The sequence below is a fragment of the Protopterus annectens genome, chromosome 1.part2 (genome assembly GCF_019279795.1).
Source record: "Protopterus annectens isolate FY-2018-M chromosome 1.part2, PAN1.0, whole genome shotgun sequence".
Classification (NCBI taxonomy): Eukaryota; Metazoa; Chordata; order Ceratodontiformes; family Protopteridae; genus Protopterus; species Protopterus annectens.
Genome location: NC_056727.1, coordinates 787,486,302 through 787,501,535, shown reverse-complemented (window position 1 = coordinate 787,501,535; position 15,234 = coordinate 787,486,302).

The window sequence follows — 15,234 nt, the reverse complement described above, 5'->3', positions numbered from 1 at the left end:
GAACATGGAGGTAATGGGCAAGGGAATAACCAAACCCCAGAAGCAACAAAGGTCAGTAAATTCCTTCCACAGTATAAAGAAGGTGGTAATGCTGATAGTTTTATTTATATACTTGAAAGAATATGTAAATAGTATAATGCTGACAAAGGGATCTGGGTACAGTTCCTGACCCACTTACTCCATCATAAGACTGAAACTACTGTTTCTAAATTGTCTGATACTGATTGTTTAAATTATGACAAGGTTAAACAATGTTTATTGGAGTGTTTTAAGTTAACACCTGAAGCTTTCAGAAAAAAAAAGTTTCATGAGAATAGACGTAAGGCAGATGAAAGTGTATGTGATTTTATTGCTCAGCTAAGCACTTATTTTCATAAGTGCATAAGTAGGTGTCAGGTCACCAAAGGCTGGTAGACATTTTGGTGAGGGGGGAAAAGCCCTCAGCACTTTGCCTGATGACATGAGAATCTGGTTGGCAGACTGGGAGGTTATGTCTGCAGATAAGCTTGGGGAAAAAAGGGTTCTCTACTCAGCATGCAGGCCACCATTGCTCAGGTAGGAGTTACCCAATGCTGCACATGGATATAAGGGAACCCATGGTGGGCAGCCTAAACCACTCTAACAGAGTTCACCAGAAACAGGTGAAGCCACTAGTTCAGATACACAGCCAGGATCAATGTTTAGATGTTTTAAATGTAACCAGAGGGGCCATGTAGCATACAAATGCCCACTGAAGCAAGGTGGGGAACAAAAGGTGGTGGAGCCAGCAAATGGGAATAATAGTATGCCAGTGATAAGTTGTCTGTAGACAACATGGATACAAAACTATCACCACAGATTGTATCCTATCTTGGTGGATGGAAAACAGGCCATTGCCAAGAGAGACACAGCCTCTGACATAACCATTGTGAAACCTGTAGTGGTTAAAGAGGAACAGTACTTGCTTGGGCAGTCCACACCAGTCAGAGCTTTAGGAGGGACCCATTCCACCTACCTTTGGCAAGGGTTCATCTTGAATGGGAGGGTGGAAAAGGAAGCAAGCAAGTAAGTGTGTTTGAGGATAGCCTTTCAGATGTCTTGATAGGGAATGATTTACATAATGCAGTACCTTGTGTACATGCAGTTACACATAGTCAGGCTTGGAGACAGGCATCTGGGTCTGGAAGCCAGGGGGAGAGCCAGACAGGCCCCACATCTAAAGCCATGCAGCTGCCCTGTAGCAGTGAACATGAAGGTGAGCCAGAGCTGCTGATAGCTACTGATGTTCCCTTGGACAGGGTAACTTCAAGAGCAGTGGTGAGTGGTAGTACCCAGGCTACAGTGAGGCACCACTGTCAGAAGATACCAGACTTCCCATGGAAGGCGAACTGGGAAGGGCCACAAAGGTAGAGTTAAGACAGGCTCAGCTCTTGGACCCTGAACAAAGGGTTAATGTATAGAGAGTAAACCCCTGAGGGAGGATAGAGGGTGAGGTAATTCAGAAGTTGGTAGTGCCCAGAGCCTTCCATCTGGCACTTCTAGCCATAGCCTATGACATTCCTCTTGCAGGTCATATGGGCATAAAGCATATCAAGAGACATATTATGCATAACTTTTATTGGCCTGCGTTTGCAAGGGATGTAACAGGACACTGCAGGAACTGTTAGCAGAGCCAAAAGGTAGGTAAGGCAGAAGACAAGGTCAAAGCTCCTTTGATGCCTTTGCTTGTGATTGAGGAGCCATTTCAGAGGGTAGCTATGGATATTGTGGTATCCTCTGAATGCCCCAAGTTCCACAAGGAAGAAATATATCCTAGTGGTAGTAGATTGTGCTACTAAATACCCTGAGGCAGTGGCTCTGTCCTCCATAGAGGCAGAGCAGGTGGCAAATGCTTTGTTAGATATTTTCAGCAGGGTACTTTTCCTGAGAGAAATACTGACTGACAGAGGTGCCAATTTCATGTCAGTCCTGCTGGCTTCTTTGTGGGAACACTGTCGGGTGAAGTACCTAAAGATCACCCCTACCACCCAAAGACTAATAGTCTTGTGAAGATGTTAAACTCTACACTAAAGACTATACTAAGGGCATTTGCAGACCAGTTTAAGAGAGAGAGGGACAAATATTTGCCCCATCTGCTGTTTGCATACAGAGAGGTACCCCAGGAATCTACAGGTTTTTCACTCTTTGGGTAGGGTGAGTGGGCCCTTGGATTTTATTTGTGATGAGTGAGATGCAGAGTGTGAATCCCACAAGGAGTCTGTTGTGGCATATGTCCTAAACCTCAGGACCAGGCTTAGGGAGCAAATGGGCTTGGCCCAGAAGAACCTGGCAGAAGCCCAACAGCAGAACGAATGTCTGCTATAACAGAAATGCTATGGGACAGCAGGTTATGGTGCTAATTCCTGTCAGACACAATAAGGTGCAGACAGCTTGGGAAGGACCCTTAGGCATGGTAAGGAAGGTCAGTGATGTTGATTACATGGTAAAACTGCTAGGCAAGAGAAAGGTGTACAGACTGTACCATGTTAGCACTATGAAGTCTTACCATGATAGGGAGTCCATTGTGCTAAAGATTTGCAGTTGGTGGGAGGAGGGGTATGACAGGGATCTGCTGACTGATCACTTCAGTGAGGCTCAGCCTGACATGTCAGTGGAAAGGGTAGCAGTGTGCCAGCAGCTATCCCCTACCTAGGTTTGAGAAATCTGAGCAGTGTTACAGGAATATGCAGGCATGTTTACTGTGAAACCTGGGTGCACCCACCTGGTGCAGCAGCATATGGATACAGGACTCCAAAGACTTATCAAGCAGGCCCCTTACAGGGTACCTGTGCAAGTCAGACAGCCTCTAAGAGAGGAGATACAGGAAATGTACTTAATTATTTATTTATTTATTTATTTATTTCCAGTTTAATTACCAAGGAAGTCCACTGGGCCCAGAGAGCCCGTTTTCAGTGGAGGTCCAGGGAAAAAAGCTCCATAAAACAGACAGCCTCTAAGAGAGGAGATACAGGAAATGTACTTTATTTATTTATTTATTTATTTATTTATTTATTTATTTATTTTCAGTTTGATTACCAGAGAAGTCCACTGGGCCCAGAGAGCCTGTTTTCAGTGGAGGTCCGGGGAGAAAAGCTCCATGAAACAGATTACAGTGAAGATAGCAGTCCAATAAAAATAGAAGTACAAGTACAAATTCATATCAAATAATACAAAGCATGAGTAATATTGCCCATAGTGGAAAAATATTGCGCAGATACATTTTAACAAATTCACACAGTTAAAGGCAAAAGTCAAAAGCTATTTACAATATTTACAGAATGTGAGAGATCATATGGGAATTAGCTAGAGAAGGTTATAGCCAGCTATAAGGTGCTTAGGAACTCAGGTGTATACCCTCCCAGGGGCTTTTTTTAAAGAGTTCTAGGTAGGGAGAATGCAGTTACAATTCCATTTGGATGAGAGGTAGGTGTAAAGCTGAGTTTTGAAGTTGTTTGTGTTTGACATTGTCCTTAGTGTGGAAGAGAGAGAGTTCCATTTTTTACCTAAGGAGAAGGAGAGGAGAATTTGTCCAGCAGGACGTTTAGGTTTGTGGGCAGTAATTAAGTTTTGGTGTTCAGATCTGAGAGGTCTGTTTGGGGTGTATGGGGGAAGGATGTTAGAGCGGGGAATTTGGTTGAATGAAATATTAGTCTACGTGCTGTAGTGAGTTGGGTCCAGGTAATTTGTGAATTTAAACCAGTTGACGGATTTGAGGATAACACAGTGATGAGTGGAATGTTTGGCTTTGGTGGCAAATTTAGAAATTTTGTTATAACAGCTTTCAAGTTTGGAAGTGATGGAAGAGGATAGGTTAGTTAGTAGTGGGGCGCCGTACAGAAGGGAGGGAAGGAGGTAAGAGGAGGTCAGAGTATGTCTGGTAGAAGTAGAGAGGGAGAGGTTGTTTTGTGTAGCATACCCAGTTTTTGGTGAGTTTTCTTTATATTTTGCTGAATATAGATGTAGAGGGTCTATATTAGAACATCAAAGTTTCAAAACTTCGAATGTTCTAATATCGAATCCTATTCAGCGAAAGCTGAAAACATCAAACATGCAGAACAGCAAATTAAATTTTTTCCTAAGGAAAAAATTTGCTGTTCCAAAACACATACGCACATCTCAAGCACACCAAACAAACAGCAATCCACACACATATACCTAAAATCTTATACCTAACCCTACACTAAACTATACACACACCACTAACTATCAACTTACCTTAACCAAAACCCTAATCCTAAGGGCCGTCACTATCGTACACTCACCTCACCCGCGCCCTAACCCTAACTCACCTACCCCGCCCTAACCCTCATGTCCACACAATTGCACACTTACCTGACACATGCCCTAACCTTAACTCACCTAACCTGCTCTAACCCTCACATCCGCACAATCACACAAATACCTAACCCGCACCCTAATCCACACTCAGTCGCACACTTACCTAAACCCGACCAGTAACTTTCCACCACAGCACTGAAAATACCGAAGCAACAGAAACAGACAACCAAATTTTTTCCCTATGAAAAATTTGGTTTTCTGTTGCTTCGATATTTTTAGCTTTTGCTGAATAGGGTTCAATATTAGAACATTCAAAGTTTTGAAACTTCGATGTTCTAATATAGACCCAATGCCGAACTTGAGGTGTTTGTCTATAGTTACACCAAGTATTTTGGCAAAGGGAACAACTTTGACTGGAGAGTTACTTTGACTAAGGACTTGGAAGGAATTTTTATCAAAAGAGAAAGATTTTGAGGGTGTGAATAGTAGTATTTTAGATTTGTCAGCATTGAGAGAAAGATGATTTTGGTGCATCCAGATCTCAGTAGTTGAGAAGGCGGTCTGAGTTTTAGATAGGAGTTCAGGAAGGTTAGGGGCAGAGCAGACAAGTGTAGAGTCATCTTCATATTGGATGACTTTGGCATTAGGAATAGCAGAGTGAAAGTTATTGATAAAGATATTAAACAGCATTGGTTCGAGGATGGACCCCTGTGGTACTCCAGTAGGGGTGGATAAGAAAGGTGAGGTGCCTTTTTTTTCCATTTCACAGCCTGAGATCTATCTGACAGCTTGAGAAACAGGAAAGAGTGTTTTGGGTGAGATTTAGGTTTGAGAGGTGACTTAGAAGGTGCTTATGTGCAACAGTATCGAATGCTTTAGAGAGATCTAGGAGCACTGTGGATACTAAGTTCCCAGAATCTTGGGCTTGATTGACAGTTTCTAAGAATAAGAGTAGAGCTGTTATGATCCTATGTCCTGGTTGGAAGCCATGTGGGATAGGGCTTAAGAAGTTGTTTTTTAGTCAAAAAAGGCATAAGTTTGAGGTGGATTCATTTTTCTAGGATTTTGGAGATTGGAAAGAGAAGAGCTATAGGGCAGAAGTTTAAAATGTTAGTGTTTTTGCCTCCCTTGTGGAGATGAAGAATAAAGGTGGAATGCTCAAGTTTAGGGACATAGGATTCCTTTATGGATCTATGAATTAGGATATTAATTGGGAGAGCTATACAATCAACAGCAATCTTAAGAAAGGAAGAGGGAATGTTGTCAGGTGCATTGGAACAGGGTTTCAGTTGGGATAGAAGTCTTTTTATGTAGTTAGTGGAGACAAGTTTAAGCTCAAACATAGGGGGAAATTATTTGGGGACTTTGATGTGGAATGTAGGAGAGATTGTTCGTTGTTGGGAAAAGTTTTTGTTAGGTCAGATATTGACTCTATAAAGAAAGAGGCCAGATTTACTTGGGTCTGGACATGGGTTATTTTTGGAGCCTGGATTGAGGATTGAGTTTATGGAGTTCCAAAAAAGCCTAGGGTTTTGGGGATGGTTTGACTGGAGCTTAGTGTAGTAGGATTTTTTGTCTTTGAAGATTTGTTTTTTGCAAAGTTATGGAGCTATGTATATTGGAGAAGGGTTTCGGGAAGGTTATTCTTTTGGTAAAGCTTCCAGGATTTGTCTCTTTGATGCATAATTTGCTTTGTTCCTTTGGTTAGTCAAGGGGCAGTTATAGTTTTTATTCTTTTTTTCCTTAGTGGAGGTCAGGAATTTAGAGCATCTAGGAAAGTAGAATTAAAGTGGTCTATGGCTTTATCGAGTGGAAGGGTTTTTAGAATGTTCCAATTAATTTGTTTGAGATAGAGAAGGTTTTGAGGTCAAATTTACTAAGGTTGAGGGTCTGAATATATTGATGTTGGTGTGGATGGGAGGTGGTTACTCAGTAAATGAAAGCTGGGAGGTGGTCACTAACAGAGTCAGGGATGGTGCCAGAGTTGGTAATTTTATTTGGATGGGTGACTAAGATCCAGTCAAGAGTGTTTTATTTGGTCTGGTGATGGAGTGGGTTACTTGAGTAAAGTTAAAGAGGTTAATGGACAGGGAGGGTATGGGACTGTTGAGTTTATTCCAGTTGATGTTTACATCACCTGGTATGTAAGTTTCAAGGTTAATTTCAGCTGAGGTCCATTGGAGTATGTCTTCAAGGGTTGAGACATTATTTCTGGGTGGGATATAAAAGGAGATGATACAGATGCCTTTGTGATTATTCATTTTTAATAGACCGACTGTTAGTTCTGCATTAGTGAATTTAGGAATGGTGTTTGGTAGGGGAATTAAGGTAAGTAGATTGGAATACATTAATGCAACCCCTCCACCTTTTTTCTATGGGAGGTCACATCTAAGAGTGTGAAATCCAGAGGGTAAGATTTCAGAGTTAGAGATGTGGGGTTTGAGCCATATTTCAGAGAAGGCTACAATGTCAGGTTGGTTATGACTTAGCCATGCTTGAAACTGATGTGCTTTGTTTTTGAGACTCTGAGCAGTGAGTGTGAAAAATTTAAGAGTATTGTAGGGGGATGAAAGGTTAGAGGAAGGGAGAGGGTAATTGTTATTTGTGTTAGGTCTGGGGTTGGGGTGAATGTCTCCAGCTAAGACGAGGTTATTGAAGGAAGTTATTTTAGTGAAATGTTGGAACTGGGAGTAATCCAGGAGTCCAACAGTCCCTGGGCCTCCCCTTTGGTGCTAGTACCAAAGAAGGATAGCAGCACCAGGTCCTGTGTGGAATACAGAAAACTAAACAGTCACACAGAGTCAGATGCTTACACCATGCCTAGGGCAGATGATGCCTTAGTGCAGCTGGGTGAGGCTAAGTATCTCACCACTATTGATCTGACCAAGAGCTACTGGCAGGTGCCCTTGACTCCCACCACTAGGGATAGAGGTCAGCCTTTGTGGCTCCTTTCAGATTATTCAAGTTCACAAAGATGCCCTTTGTGATGACAAAATGCCCCAGCAACCTTCCAAAGGCTGGTAGATCATATTCTAGCAAAAGCAGGAGATTATGCCCTTGCTTATCTGGATGATATTGCCATCTACAGCCATTCCTGGCAAGAGCACCTTCAGCATGCCAGGGTGTTCATAGGCAGGCTGCAAAGGGCAGGCTTGACCATTAAGCCCAGTAAGTGTCATGTGGGTATGGCAGATGTCTGCTACCTGGGACATAGAGTGGGGAGTGATAAGATCAGGCCAGAACCTGTCAAGGTGGAAGCTATTCAGGTATGACATGCCTCTGTTTCCAAAAAAACAAGTGAGGGCATTCTTGTGGACAGCAGGGTACTATAGAAAGTTTGTTCCCAATTATAGTACAATAACTCCTCCCCTCACAGACCTGACAAGGGGAAAACAGGCCAGATAAGGTAGTGTGGACCCCAGCCTGTAAGCAGGCATTCCAAAAGCTTAAAGGGGCTTTTGGAGGACACCGTGTGCTAGCCAGTCCAGATTACAGCAAATAATTTGTTGTGCAGTTGGATGCTTCAAACCATGGGGTGGGGGCTGTACTCAGCCAGGTTTCCTCAGAGAGACAAGGGCACCCTGTTGTATATCTTAGCTGTAAACTCCAACCCAAGGAGGAATGTTATGCAGCTGTAGCAAAAGAATGCCTATCCATAGTATGGGCACTGCAAAAACTTCATCCCCATCTGTATGGAAGGAAATTCACTGTGGTTATAGACCATAATCTCTTAACATGGCTACATTAGGCCAGCTAGCAAAATACCAAGTTATTAAGGTGGAGCCTAGAGTTACAGGCATATGACATGACAGTGCAGCTCAATAGTGGGGTCAGCAATGCCAATCCAGATGGGATCTGAAGACAGGGTATGGGTTAATGTATTCACAGACAGGCTCATTTCTCTCAAGCAATGTTTTGCCAGGGTCACTTAAAAAACTAGTTTGAGTCTTCAAAGGAGGGAGAGATATGATGATGTGAGGTAGTGCCAGCTATCTCAGAGAGAGTAGGGCAGTGCATGTGTAACATATGCTAGCATAACTAGCTGGGATTTTGTAAAGAATTTTATTTCATTGTAATAAACTGATTTGTACAGGTGCTTGTGTTAAAAATGGGGTCTATATCACTTCGATGAAATGGCAGAAGTTTGAACACCATATGTTCAAACTTCTAACCACGAAGTGCAAAATCAATGAAGGCGTAGAACAGCAATTTTTTTTTTTCCCAGGGAAAAAGTCGTTGTTCCAAGAAACACACACACAACACAAGCACACCAAAAAACAGCAATCCACACACATACACTTAAAATCCTACATCTAACCCTACACTAAACTGTACATACACTACTATCTATCCACTTATCTTAACCCAAACCCTAACCTTAAGTTCTGTCACTATCACACACTCACCTGACCCATGCCCTAACCCTAACTCACCTATCCCACCCTAACCCTAAAGTCTGTCACTATTGCACACCCACCTCACCCGCGCCCTAACCCTAACTCACCTAACCCGTGCCCTAACCCTAACATTTGCACAATCGCACACTTACCTGAACCCAACACGTAACTTTCCAGCACAGTGCTGAAAATAGCGAAGCCACAGAAATGGCCAACCAAATTATTTTCCTAGGAAAAAAATTTGGTTTTCTGCAGCTTTGCTATTTTCAGCGTTCACTGTTTTGGGTTCGATATTAGAACATTCATTTTTTTCAAATTTCAATGTTCTAATATAGACCCTTAAAAATGTGTTTGCAAAGTTGGTTGTATTAAAATGTATCAACAGTGGATCTTGCTGGACAGAAAAGAAATATACATGTATGTCACACTGTATTGTAGCTGACGAAATGTATATATGTTAACAGAGGTTGCTGGAAGGGAAGGGCTTAAGCTTAGCCCAGCTAACCTTAAGAAAGATAGCCTGAAATTAAATGACTTGGTTTAGGCCATAAATATTTTATCTCACAGGCCTGAATGCAGCCAGAGATGCAATGCCTGGGCTGGTATCCTGCTCTTATTTTCCTTAGTGGTGAACTAATTGCTACCCTGTAGTGCCAGAAAATGGCTGGTTAATCTCTGCACGGAATATGAAAGGGTTGAAATTGTTTTACAATCTCCAGATGTTGAAATAAGCTTTAGCAAAGTTCTAGGTGTGTAATGTGACACATCTGTGCTAGATCATGGTTCAACTTCTAGTCAGAGAGGTTGTGTGGGAACCACAGAATCAGGTGACCAGATGTGATGTCATTCTGTAGCCAGCACTGAAATTTTATTTAGATACTAGTGAGAGTTGTGACAGATCAAACTCAGCACTCTGTTTTGGAACTGACAGGACCACTCACCCACTTCATCTTGCCTTGCTTTACTAAGTAACTTAACTAGGGAACAGTAATTCTTCAGCCAGTAAGGAAAATATAGTGAAATTAGCTAAACATATTTTTTATATCTGTCTGAGTCTTTCCATCTGTGTTATTTTTTATATTTCCTGTAAAATGAAACTCTAGTGTTTATTGTAAATAGATACTCAGTATTCTCATGTTTTTTTATTAATTATTATTAACTATATCTAAACCTGTCATTATGGCTGGTCTTTTAGAAAATATTTTAACCCATTGAAGTAATTGCACTTATTTAGTGGCACTGTAGCATCATGCTCGTGAAAGTCTTGCAGACTGGTTAACACTACCATTTGCATAAGTCCAGCTTCAGGACTGGAGTGTGCTCCCTGTGTGCTCTTAAGGGAAATTGTACTTGGTGCAGAGAGCTGCATCAGAAAATGCTGTGTATATTTATTTTTGTTCTAAGTGAACTTTCCCAACTGCTGTTAGTGGTGAGGACTGTGTCTCCTTGATTACTAGCCCATAGGTGGGATGCCACAAAATCATTCAGATGAATTCCATCTTTTATGTATAAATTAGCAAGGTCAGTGATCCAGTGCAGTATAAATGCAGTTTATAACATAGTAACATGCCAGTATTTTCACTTCTTCCCTTTAAGAAAAAGAACTAGCATACAATAAACATAGATTTCACATTTATAGAAACCTTGTGATGCCTTTGCTAAGTAGTTGCATGACACATGGGGAATATCATTGTGTAGTAATCAACATTAATCACATAATACCAGTTATTCAATTTCAGTATGCAATCATAGAACTGATGCTTTCTGAATGTCTGAAATGTAACCTATAAGTCATATAAGTTGTTGGCCATCCAGCTATTATTGTGGTAGGTGAAATGAAGTGACATATTTTCCTCACCATTACTATTTACAATATGGTTGCAGATTAACTGATATTACATTGGCATCTCTATTTTTTGTCACCCCCTCCCCATTTTTTTCTTGCTTTTGCTTTATTTTTGTAATCTGTACATGAATGCTTGTGTTTCACACTCAGCCTGTGGCATCAATTGATGTCATATAAACAAGGAATTCTGTATGTTCAAAAATGAGAGACTCCAACTGGACAGGCAAACCAGTTTTAATAACAGTTGTATGAACAGTAAATAAAAGGTTAAGCGCTTTCACCCATTCTGAAGAAGCCTGGGAGTGTTCCGGGTGAAAGCACTTAACCTTTTATTTACTGTTCATACAACTGTTATTAAAACTGCTTTGCCTTTCTTCAATTCTGAATGTTATAGTTTACACTGAATTAGAACTGTCCAGGAATGATTGTACTGGGCTTCGTGTTTTGTTTTTTGTTTTTTTTTTACTGACATTTAGATCTCCCACTGTTAAGTAAATGCATCTTTTAACAGCTGCTATAAAACTACCAAGAATTAATTTCCTGTTGTGAATCCTTCATATTCTTATTTTCTAGTATAATACCTAAATAATATATGGATTTCTGCTTTCTTTGTTATATATTACCTGCTTCTGTAAATTGCCTGCACATTTGCCTGTTGGCCTGGCTCATAGCTGAAAAGGGTCAAGCAGTCTGCCTATCCAGCTTGCAAAGTTCACAAATGATTAAATAAAGTAAAATAAAATATAATAATACTAATGTTTAGCAATTACTGTGGTAGTGGTGCTGTGGTAGCATTGTCGCCTCACAGTAAGACGTTGTCCTGTTTGATTCTCAGCTAAAGAGTCTTCTGTGTGGAGACATGCATGAATGGGCGTACCTTCATCGAAGGTTGTGTGTCAGGGCTGGCAACTCGGCACGTAAAAATCTACTGCCAATCATTAGTGGACTGGAGGTCTGCTGTGGTGACCCCTAACCAGTAAAAGCCGAAAGACACAACAACATCAACTAATGTTTAGCAATTAGCAGCTTCTTGTCTATGCCACTTGCTAACTAGGTGTATGTGACTAGTGCTGCTTCTGTGTTTCATGGTTCAGGATATATCAAACATATACATACAATACTTGCTTGATATGTTTGTCTGTCTGAAGAAGGCTCTGGTGTCCTGATTATTTCCATGTATCAAAATTGAGGAGGTCTTGACATGGTTCAGCAGTGACTGATATGTACGTGCTGCCTTCTGACAGTGTTTCTTTATATGTTGCTTATTAGGTCCACTGTTGTTCACTTTATTGCATTGTCTAAGCAAGCTAGTATGTCATTTATCAATGGGATAGTTTCTGCCTGGTTATTTATGCAAGATTTTAGCCACACTCAGGAGCAGCCCTAGGTCAACTAGTGCCCTAGGCAAAAGGGCTCCACAGCGCCCCCCCCACCACCACCACCTGGTGCCCCCATCCTGGTCTACCTACACCAAATAAATACTAGAAAAGCACCCCTGCTAGAGCGGCACCCTAGGCAGCTGCCTAGTTGCCCTATACCTAAGGCCAGCTATGGCGACTCTCCATTCTATGTGTGGGGTGTGGTTTGTCTGATTTCTTGCAAATGCAAAATTCTGTTTTACGTTGCTGATTTTGTACTCCCTTTTTACGTTGCTGATTTTTTACTCTCATTTATTTTTTTTTTCACATTCTCTAGTTGTAGTGACTTGCTATGTTTTGCTTCTTATTAAGGTGATCATGCACCCAGATAAAACATATTTTGAGAAAAGATAATGCCTGCTTGGCCTACCTAGTTTGCGCAATTTTCTGTCTTATAGGAGAAGTCAGTATTTTGTTTAGCCAACATTTTCATTTTTTCTTCCACCAAGCACACAGATTTTCTTATCTCTGCCCCATGATATGCCACACTGTGTTCTTGTATGTTATGACTGTTCTGAAACTACCACCACCTCTGCAAGGTTGCCACAAATATCCATCACCCTTTCGGTGGAATATATGTCCTCTTATCTCTCTCGACTTCATACAAATATTTTTGAGTCACATTCTATCTAAGCTTTTTTGTTTCCCCTTCAGCTTTGTAGTCCTTTCACATATATGGTTTTGGGAAGTGTTACCTACATTAAACTGAAGCTGACTACCTTTAAGCATTTCTTTCTTTCTTTCTTACTAAATTTTCTTTAATCTATTCTATACCTTGCTATGTATTAAATCTCATCCATAACTTTTGTGTCACTGCTCAAAAATGCATACTTTTCCTTCCTTCTTTTCCCTGCTCTCACTTGCACAGACATTGAAAAGCAATGAACTCAGAAGTGAGATGTGCAGAGGTAGTACGCACTTGCATTTCACCATACATGAAGAAATACACTTGTCAGTCGAAGAGGCAAGTTGTCAGAGGTATAGAAACAGTGAGAACATGATTACAGCAGTCCATGTTGGTGCATTGTTTTTGATCTGTAACCCTGCTACCTGCTTCAGACCTGCTTTGAAAAAAACCTTCTCAGTGTAAATACCTGTAGTCTCCAGGTATATTGGCCCATTGGATGCATGTCATTCATTCAGTGCAATACTTTGTTGCCTACAGAAGAAGGTTATGTTTCATGTTCATGTGCATATATCTTATCGGTAAACAGACCCATGGCGAACAAAATTACTGAGCAAATTAGGTTGTCAGCTTCACTGAACCAAGAAATGGTGTTTAATGGTGAAAAAGTAACTTGACACCTGCGCCTTGCAAACTTTAAAACAGTTTATGTAGAAGAAACCAATAAAAGTGCAGAAGTTCATGTTTACATCTGCAGTTAATTAATGTAAGGCCAAATTAGTATTTTCTGACATACTTCTGGATAAATAAGAGGGCAGGACTGCATTTGTCATGGTCCCTCCACATCAACAACATAAAGAGGTGACAACTCTCCTCTAAGTTCAAGATACCCTCTTAAGGAAATTGTCATGGTAGACAGCCAACCATGATACATGCAATAACAAGCTTAAATTTCAACATGAGGGTTTATCTGGAAAACTGCAATTTCAACCAATAGAAACAGATTACAGTGAAACCATAAAGAATGATCTAATAACTGCATATTATGATTGGTGAAACATATTGAATGCTGTGATTTGTCAGCAGTTCTTTAAGAAATAGATTGTAAATATGTTTGTGTCTCCTATAAATTGACATAAAGCTCAACTGGACTGAGATTCCCAACATGCAGTAATTTACCCAGGCCAGTCATGATGGAATTACTTTCATTTAAACAGAATGACAAAATATTAAAAACATCCTAGAAAGAAGGCCCTGTTAATGTTACTGGTAACAGGATATACATTGCTGACTGCTACTGACTCATAAGCTTATAACACAGAACATTAAACTCAGTCCCTTAAATACTTGTTAAAGGTGGCTTGAAAGCATCTGTTAGTTATTCTGTACTTTTATAACTGCAGCAGCATGAAGACAAGTATTTTTAAGATCCTGACTCAGTTTGGAATGAGGCAGAGACACTGATGTACTGTGCGTAAAACCCAGCAAAGCAGTACACATAAACCCCCAATTTACTTACAAAGTCATCAGTCATTAGAAAGCAAAGGAGACACCAAGAAGATGTAGCAGGAGCTCTAACAGTGGTGTCTGAAGCAATTAAGTGACTGTCAAGCAGTAAATGCAAGGCAGTCTAGCTACTCATAGTGTGTTCAATCAGGGCTGGTATTAGCATATTGGGGGACCCCAGCAAATGTGATGGTGGGGGGTCCCTGGGATCTTCCAGTCTAAGTATCATGCTGTCATTGCCACCCCTCCTAAGCAGACTTTTAGTTCATGCTGCAAATGTTTAGTAGTACACACAGACTAAACTGTAGCTACAATGATCTTACATTATGACAAGCCTGTGTACCACACTATGTTGGCCCACCTTACAAAGGGGTATTCACAGTAACTGGCATTTAGTTGCAACAATGATACATTACAACAATTCTATGTACAGGTCATACTTAAATGAAATGGCACCCCAAGCACTGCCTACTGTTTCAACCCCCACACACACACACACACACCGTCCAATCCCCCTACTGCCCCCCCCCCCCATATTGGGCTCTCCATACCATGCACATTATTTTATTCTTCTTTTTCTTACATTTTGCCTTACCTCTTCAGCTTTTTATAGAGGCCATAACTTTTTATATACTCTGAAGAGCATTTTAAAGTTTTTTTTTTCTTTTTCACAACCTTTTCATCCAAAGATGGTTTGAACAGAAATTATAATTAAGGAAAGAAATTCAGTCTTGTTCAGCTTCAGTTTTTCTTGCATCCTTTCAACACACCTTTTCTGATGAAGACAACACAATAATAGCCATTTAGGAAATAATACAATTAAGCTGGTGCCACCCAGAAGCCATAGGAGCTGCATTTTAGAGCATTTCCCAACCTTTTAATCCAATGGTGGCCTACACAAAAATCATGAGTATGAAAAGAATTTCAATCTTATTTTTATTTTCTTTCAAGGAAGACATAAGTTGCGCCCAAGGCTTAATGTTCAAAGTTGACAAAATAGTAGCGTATAATAAACTAATAATCTAATTTTCGCGAGGATACACAGGTCTTATCTGGGAATACTGCCTACATCCCTAACCCTCCTTAAAAGATTGTTACTACCTATGCATCCCTCTGGTGTTAGATTGGGATGAAAGCAGAGGTTCA